Source organism: Balaenoptera physalus, assembly GCF_965194825.1.
Source record: "Balaenoptera physalus genome assembly, chromosome: 6".
Classification (NCBI taxonomy): Eukaryota; Metazoa; Chordata; class Mammalia; order Artiodactyla; family Balaenopteridae; genus Balaenoptera; species Balaenoptera physalus.
The window spans coordinates 115,103,744-115,112,630 of NC_138885.1; the positions used below are offsets into that span (position 1 = coordinate 115,103,744).

General features: G+C 44.8%; 1 pseudogene across 1 annotated transcript in view; it reads left to right on the forward strand.

Annotated features, from left to right (window-relative positions):
- The window catches only part of LOC309662258 (thioredoxin, mitochondrial pseudogene), a 7,769-nt pseudogene extending 511 nt beyond the window's left edge, over nt 1-7,258 (forward strand). Inside the window, exon 2 of the transcript in view lies at nt 5,630-7,258. The product of the transcript in view is annotated as a thioredoxin, mitochondrial pseudogene (transcript). The remainder of the gene's footprint in view (nt 1-5,629) is intronic.
- The last annotated feature ends 1,629 nt before the right edge of the window (nt 7,259-8,887 follow it).

Here is an 8,887-nt window from a genome sequence, read left to right on the forward strand (position 1 = left end):
GCCTGCTGATGGGAGCGCTGCGTTTTTTCCGCCTGTAGGGTCACATTGTGGTTGATTGATTCTCCTTTCGCCTTGCTCAGTCATTCAGATTTGGAAAGTAAATAACAAGTTGACAGCATTACAGCTCTCGCCTTTACTGGGACACGGCCCCCGGCTACCGCACACTCTCGAGTAGCCGCGCAGCCAAACTGGCCCTCTGGCTTGCCAGCCGTGCTTGTCCTTAGCCGCTTGGAAATTCCGAACTGAACACCATGAAAAGGTTCCTTGGTATGTTTTGATTACTTGGCAGACGCCAATCATTTAAAGTATGAGAAAGTGGTGGAAATCCTCGCTTCCAAACTAGGACCCGGTGTGACCACTTTTTTTACAGCTGGTCTTCCGTAGCTAACAATGCGAGGGAGCTTGGAATCCATCTTGCCTGTTTGATCGTGTCCCAATAATCCCAACGATCTTCTTGCAAGTAAGGAGTCGAGCACTTTTACCACAGACTCCTAGGAGCCCCCAGGGACTCTGTAAGACCTCAGACAGGAAACGCGACCCCCTACATTTATCCTAATAACACCGAGAAATTCCACCTTCTGAATGCTAGACGGGTGGTAGGAACGTGTTAAATTAGACTATTTTATTTCATCTGTTTTGCAGATTTTTCGAATGGTGTAAGAAAAGAGGAGAAAAAGCACATTAAAGTAGAGCAGGAAAGGAGCTAGTGCGTTCTGACAAAAGTATAAAGGTTAATTTGGAGGCCGTGAGCAGCAACGATCTACACAGGTATCCACTGCACAATATCTATATTCCAAACAAGTATTTTTGGTTGCTGACTGCAGGGGGCTGGAATACAAGAATCCGCTCGCAACAAATGCTATCAGTATTCCCCCTAAACAGTAGCCAAATGTTTAATAAAAAGGCAGCAGGAACCCACACAAATATAGTCAACTAATTTTTGACAAAAGAGCAAAGGTATTTCAATGGAGAAAGAATATCCTTTTTAACAAATGGTGCTGGAACAACAGACATCCATAGACAAAACAAACAAAAAAATTAATCTAGCCCAGACCTCAAGGCTTTTCACGGAAACTAACTTAAAATTGATCATGGGCCTAAAAGTCAAAAGCAAAAACATAAAACTCCTAGAAGATAATGTAGGAGAAAATCTAGACGACCTTGGGTTTAGCAGTGAGTTTTTAGATACAACACCAAAAACATGATCCGTGAACAAAAAAAAACTGATGAATTGGACTTACTGAAATTAAAAACTTCTGCTCTGCAAAAGACACTGTTAATGAAAAGACAAACCACAGACTGGGAGATATATTTGCAAAATCCATATCTGATAAAGGATTATATCCAAAATATGCAAAGAACTCTCAAAACTCAACAATAAGAAAACAATACAGAATAAAAATGGGCAAAAGATCTGGGAAAAAAAAACTCACCAAAGAGATATACAGATGGCAAACAAGCATATGAAAAGATGCAGAATATCACATATCACAATGAAAACGCACATTAAGACAAAATATGGGGAATTCCCTGGCAATTCAGGGGTTAGGACTTGGCGCTTTCATTGCCAGGGCTGTGTTCTGTCCCTGGTCTTGGGACTAAGATCCCACAAGCCACGCAGCTCGGCAAAAAATCAAATGCTAACAGGGTGCTGAGCAACAGGAACTCTTCCGCGTTGCTGGTGGGAATGCGAAACGTAAGACCACTTTGGAAGACAGTTTGGCAGTCTCTTACAAAGCAAAACATACGATCCAGCAACCATGCTCCTAGGTGTTTACCCAACTAAGTTGAAAACTTATGTCTGCACAAAAACCCGCACAGGAATGTTCAACAGTTTTACTCACCAAACACCGAAAGCAACCAAGATGGTCCTCAGTAGGTGAATGGATAAACAAACTGTGGCACAGCCACACAATAGAATATCATTCTGCAATAAAAAGAAATGAGCTATCAAGGCATGGGAAGACAAGGAGGAACTTTAAATGCCTATCACTAAGTGAAAGAGGCCAATCTGAAAAGTCTACATACTGTATGAGTCCAACTCTACGGCATTCTAGAAAAGGCAAAACTGAAAAGATCAGTGGTTGCCAGGGGTTCTGGGGATGGGAAAGAAGGGACGCATATGGGGAACACAAGGGATTTTCAGGGCAGTCAATGGATTCTGCATGATACTGTAGTGGCAGATACATGACATTTTGCATTTGTCCAAACAGGTAGACCTGTACCGAAACGGAAGTGAACTCCAATGTCAGCTGTGGATTTTATCAATATTGATTCATTCATTGTAACAAATGTACTACTGTTACACAAAAGATGTTAACACTGGAAATGGTGTGTGGGAGGAGGAAAATTGGGAACTCTCTGTACTATATGCTAAACCGTTCTGTACATCTAAAACTGCTCTTTAAAAAAAAGTCTATTATTTAAAAAAAAAAAAAAAAGACAGTAGGAAGAGGTGTTAAACTTCTCGTGAGAATTACTGCCCAGTTTTCATGGAATCCAATATGTAATTTCATCGAGGCCCATCTAACGGCTCCTAACACATAGGCCAATATTTGTTTGCATGACTGGCCTACTCAGAAAGGCCTGCGAGTCCAGGAGTCGTGTGCTCCATGCCGCAGTGGCCTCTCGGTGATGTTTGCAGAGCATGTCTCAGCTGTGAGGAAGCATCTGCCACAAGCTTCTCGTGTGAAACAAAGAAGAGGGGTGTGCTCGCCAACTTCACTTACAACCCTCTGGCCGAGGTTTGCTTTGGGGCTTGCTTCTACTTTTCCTCAGGGAGACTGGAACCGAAACTACAAAGGGAGATGGTTGTATCAGGTGGTAGCACGTGGTGAACGCACTTGGAGAAGTAAACAGGAGTGAGGACAGAGATTTCCATCACCTGCCTGCCGTGGATGTGAGATGAGGTGGGTGGTCGCCCCTTCTGCTCCCCTTGACCTGGGTAGGCATCCAGTCTTTTTTTCAAGATAGGATGAATTGTGTCTCCCGCCTCAAATTCATATGTTGAAGTCCTAACCCCCAGCACCTTAGCATGCGACTATTTTTGGAAAGACGGCCTTTAAAGTAGTAAATAAATCAAATGCAGTCATTAGGGTGACCCTTCCTTATCCAATCTGACTGGTGTCCTTATAAGAAGAGGAGACTGGGACACAGACATGCACAGAGGGAAGACCGTGTGAAGACACAGCAAGGAGGGAGGACTCGGGAGAAACCCACCCTGCCGACACCTTGACTTGAACTTCCAGCCTCCAAGACTGTGAGAAAATAAGTTCTGTTTGTTTCTCATTCTTTTTGGCTACGCCGAGTGCAGGATCTTAGCTCCCCGATCAGGGATCGACCCCGTGCCACCTGCATTGGGAGTGCGGAGTCTTAACCGCTGGACCGCCAGGGAAGTCCTAATAAATTTCTGTTATTTAAACCACCCAATCTTCGGTGCTTTGTTATGGCAGCACGAGCAGCAAATGCATGTGAGTTATTGCTGTTTCTTTTCTATTTGGAATGTCACATTCAGTTCACATCCTTTGAATACTGAAAACACCTCACATTGGGCATGGGGATGTTCGTGCACAGTGTCGAATTTGATCCTCCCAGTAATACTGGAGGGCAGGGATTTTTATCTCCAATGCTCAGAGTAAAAGACTTGGCCCAAGAGGTTAAAGGATTGAGAGGAGGGGGTTTGTAAGCACTTCTACGCCCCAGACCTTCTTTGGCAAGTTACTGACTATATTGATTACCACTGCATAAATACATAAAATAATATACATAAGATTACAAGGAAACTCGATTCTGTAAAAATATAGTTAAATTAAAAAAAGAAATTCCAATGTCATAATACATGTGCTTCTTTCTCAGTACTTCCAATCATAAGCTCTAGAGGTGGTACTAATAACTTCTGTCATTTCAAAGTAGTGGTGGGTACAAATAAAATCTGCTTCGACTCTAACCTGCTCTGAAAATACATCAGACTTCTCTTGGTGACAAATTGGTAACAAATCAAAGATACAGTTAATGCTACTGTCATCTCCTCTATAGTCATAGTTGTCAGAAATGCTCAATTTGGGTTAACTGCAGAGGTTTTCCCCATCCATGTTCATGGACCCCCTGCAATCTCTCCCTGGGACCTTCCTGCCAAGGGAGGAAGTGCAAGCTGCATCCCATGACTCTCTATGGCCCTTCTGCCTACCTAGACTCATCCATGCCACCACCATGGACCCCCTCCCATGGCTCATGGGCCGGGACCCTAGAGTGAGATGACTTTAAGGGGATGCCAAAAACTTACTCATCCAGATAAGTAATACGTGCTTCCCTGGTGGCACAGTGGTTGAGAATCTGCCTGCCAATGCAGGGGACACGGGTTCGAGCCCTGGTCTGGGAAGATCCCACATGCCGCGGAGCGACTAGGCCCGTGAGCCACAATTGCTGAGCCTGCGCGTCTGCAGCCTGTGCTCCACAACAAGAGAGGCCGCGATAGTGAGAGGCCCACGCACCGCGATGAAGAGTGTTTATTTTGACAAAATTCAACACCCATTTATGATAAAAACTCTCCAGAAAGTGGGCATAGAGGGAACCTACCTCAACATAATAAAGGCCATATATGACAAACCCACAGCAAACATCATTCTCAATGGTGAAAAACTGAAAGCATTTCCTCTAAGATCAGGAATGAGACAAGGATGTCCACTCTCACCACTATTATTCAACATAGTTCTGGAAGTCCTAGCCACGGCAATCAGAGAAGAAAAAGAAATAAAAGGAATACAAATTGGAAAAGAAGAAGTAAAACTGTCACTGTTTGCGGAAGACATGATGCTATACATAGAGAATCCTAAAACTGCCACCAGAAAACTGCTAGAGCTAATTAATGAATATGGTAACGCTGCAGGATACAAAATGAATGCACAGAAATCTCTTGCATTCCTATACACTAATGATGAAAAATCTGAAAGAGAAATTATGGAAACACTGCCATTTACCATTGCAACAAAAAGAATAAAATACCTAGGAATAAACCAAAAAAGAAAAACAAACAAACAAAAAAAACTGGTAAATGAAAACAACATTTAAAATTGTGTTGTCATTAGAGTATACACAAAGTAATTGAAGCTGTAGGTATAGAAGTGATTGCCTTGAGAAGACATGTATAATAAGGAAAGGAAGAAAGGAAGGAAGGAAAGAAGGAAGGAAGGAGGGGAAGAAGGAAAGCAAGAAGGAAGGAAGAGAAGGAAGGGAAGGAAAGAAGAGGTCTTCAAAAATAGGGAGATTTAAGTGGCATTTAAGTAAACCTGCCAAAGGGAGCAGTGGCAATCAAGGGACCTGAGTATTAATTAGGAATGACTGATCACGTGAGTCCCATGAGGGTAGGGATCACATCTGCTTCTCATTTCTGGAGCAGAGCACCTAGCACAGTACCTGGCCAGTAGATGCTCCATTCACAATTGTCCAGTGTTGTCCGTGGGGCAGGAAAGCTACAAATACCATTGGCTGCGGCAACTGGGTGACTGGGGATGTGTGCAAGCTGGATGGCAGGCAGTGAGTAAAGAAATGAATAGGGAACAGAAGTGCCCTTGACCGGTGGGGAGGGCCGCGTTGTGCACCCCTCTGCTCTCGCTGCAGGGAGATGGCTTAGCGACTTCTCCTGGGGAGGTTCCTGGCCTCCATAATCTGCAGGAAGCCCTCTCAGAGTCAGTGGGCGCCCCTTGCCTCCAGGGCCCTGCAGACCCCACAGCGCAGTCCTAATAACCTAACAGTAACACCCAGCCAAGCCCAGTCAATATACACCACCAGAGTCTGTACAATGACCTTTAACATCCAGGATGGACCAGACTTTCAAGACTGAGTTGTCAACAGTGAGACACCAGTGGTTGTGGATTTCCATGCACAGTGATGTGGTCCCTGCAAGATCCTGGGGCCAAGGTTAGAGAAGGTGGTGGCCAAGCAGCATGGAAAGGTGGTGATGGCCAAGGCGGATATTGATGACCACACAGACCTCGCCATAGAGTATGAGGTATCAGCTGTGCCCACCGTGCTGGCCATCAAGAATGGGGATGTGGTGGACAAGTTTGTGGGCATCAAGGATGAGGACCAGCTGGAGGCCTTCCTGAAGAAGCTGATTGTCTGACAAGCAGGGAAGCGTCCTGACTGCCCCTGCCCACCTGGGCCCCGTGGTCCCGGGGGACCCAGATAGAACTCATAGCCCTTCTGTGCCGGCCCTTCCTACCTCCTTCCTCTGCCTGGCCCCTGTGGGTCCGTGCTTTGGAGACCAGGCCTCCAAACACAGGAGCCTCAAGTGCTCCCAACCTGGCTGACCGCCAGGGTGGCCGCCCAAGGAGCGGTGCCGCCACCGAGCTGGGACAGCCGTCTCCTCACCCACTCTCTGCTCCTTCTAGGGCTTGTTGCCGTGCTCCCAGGATGCTGGGACAGAGTTCCGGGGCCAGCCTGCAGTAACAGCTTGGTCTCCCTGCTCCCTTCTGATCTGAACCCCGGTGCCTGGCTCATCTGCCTCCTGCATTTTTCTTTCCTGCTGCTGTTTTGTAAAAAAAAAAAACAAAAAAAAAAAACAGAAGAAGCAAAAAAGAAACCCAGGGCTTCCCTGGTGGCGCAGTGGTTGAGAATCTGCCTGCTAATGCAGGGGACACGGGTTTGAGCCCTGGTCTGGGAAGATCCCACATGCCGCGGAGCAACTGGGCCCGTGAGCCACAATTACTGAGCCTGCGCGTCTGGAGCCTGTGCTCCGCAACAAGAGAGGCCGCGATAGTGAGAGGCCCGCGCACCGCGATGAAGAGTGGCCCCCGCTTGCCGCAACTAGAGAAAGCCCTCGCACAGAAACGAAGACCCAACACAGCCATAAATTAATTAATTAATTAATTACAAAACAAAAACAACCCATAGAATACAGTACCAACAGCAGACCCTAATACAATCCACGGTCGTTGGTGATAACGATGTGTCAATGTAGGTCCATTTATTGTAACAAATGTACCACTCTGGTGTGGGATGTTGATGATGGGGAAGGCTGTGCATGTGTGAGGGCAGGGGGAGTATATGAGAAGTCGCTGTACTTTCTACTCATTTTGCTAATGTTTTGTTATTTGTAATTTCTTCTTCTAAAAAAAAGAGGATATTAAAAAAAAAAAAAGAAATGAGTTATCAAGCCATGAAAAGACACGAAGGAACCTTAAGTGCATATTGCTAAATAAAAGAAGCCAATCTGAAAAGGCTGCATACTGAATGACTCCAACGATATGACATTCTGGGAAAGAAAGTAAAGAGATGTGATAGTCAGGGGTCAAGGGTCAAGGCGGGGTGAGGAAGTGATGATTAGGTGAAACACAGGAGATATTTAAGGCAGTGAAACTATTCTGTAGGATACCGTATTGATGGACACATGACATTATTTGTCAAAACCTACGGAACTGTATAACACAAAGAGCGAATCCTAATGCAAACTATGGACTTTAGTTAGTAATGGTATATGAATATTGGTTCATCAATTGTACTAAATTGTAACTGCACTAAGGCAAGAGAACTAAGAGAGAACTAAGAACCGCACTAAGGAGAAACTGTGAGTGGGAAAAGGAGAGGATATATGGAAACTCTCTGTACTATCTGCTCAATTTTCTTTTTTTAAATTTTATTTTACTTTATTTCTTTATTTCTTTATTTTTGGCTGTGTTGGGTCTTCGTTGCTGCACGCGGGCTTTCTCTAGTTGTGGTGAGCGGGGCCACTCTTTGTTATGGTGCACAGGCTTCTCATTGTGGTGGCTTCTCTTGTTGTGGAGCACAGGCTCTAGGCGCACAGGCTTCAGTAGTTGTGGCACGCGGGCTCAGTAGTTGTGGCTCACGGGCTCTAGAGCGCAAGCTCAGTAGTTGTGGCACATGGGCTTAGTTGCTCTGTGGCATGTGGGATCTTCCCAGACCAGGGATCAAACCCGTGTCCCCTGCATTGGCAGGAGGATTGTTAACCACTGCACCACCAGGGAAGCCCTATCTGCTCAATTTTCTGTAAACCTAAAACTGCTTTAAAAAATTGTTTATTAATTTTGTAAAAAGTGCAACCCATGGCTTGACCAGTTCTGTATATACCACTTTCTTAGGCAGTAAATTATCTTTGCAGAGCGCCTTTGGGCAACAAGCAATGATGCAGCATAGCCCACATAGACAGAAGGGTTTTGAAGACAACAAGCCTTCAAACTCATCCCCCCACTAGAGTGTGAGCAGGAATGACAGAAGGGGGAACAGAATGTGGTGTGTGGAACCCTGGGTCCCCCTTTTAGCTACAATCAAGGAGTCACTGAGCACATGAAGGCAGCCTCGCAGGGGTAGCACCGCTCTAAGAAACAAGCGACACTTCTGACTTGTTTTACCCAAATAACTTAAACAAGCAAATAATAACCAAGTGATTCATCCTACATGATCTTCAGTTTTCCCATTGATACAACTGACAGTATTATGCATTATAGATGCTGCTGTGTTGTTTTCAAGCCTTCCTTGAAAGCCTTCACAAAAACGTCAAAACATCCTCGCATATGATACTGATGATAAGGAAGTGGATATGTGTGATCACATATGAGATATCTTATTAAGGGAAGTGTGGGAGGGTTCTTCTTTAGAATATTTTCAAAAAGCTCTTCTAAACACTAGATATATTTTTTATTACTTTTACTGCTGTTATTCTCCTACTTGTTACCTGAAGTTTTGTCTAAGGACCGCAGGGGTTTTCTTAACCTTACAAGTAAGTTTCTGTTGAGTAGAACCTCGTCATGCTACTTGTTGCTATTGATAGAGTTTGTTAAGCCAACAGTGAAAGCAATCTGTCCTCTCAATGCATGGTAGCACTTCAATAGTGGAGATTCTGGAATGAATTTTAAAATCAGAGATGAGAAGC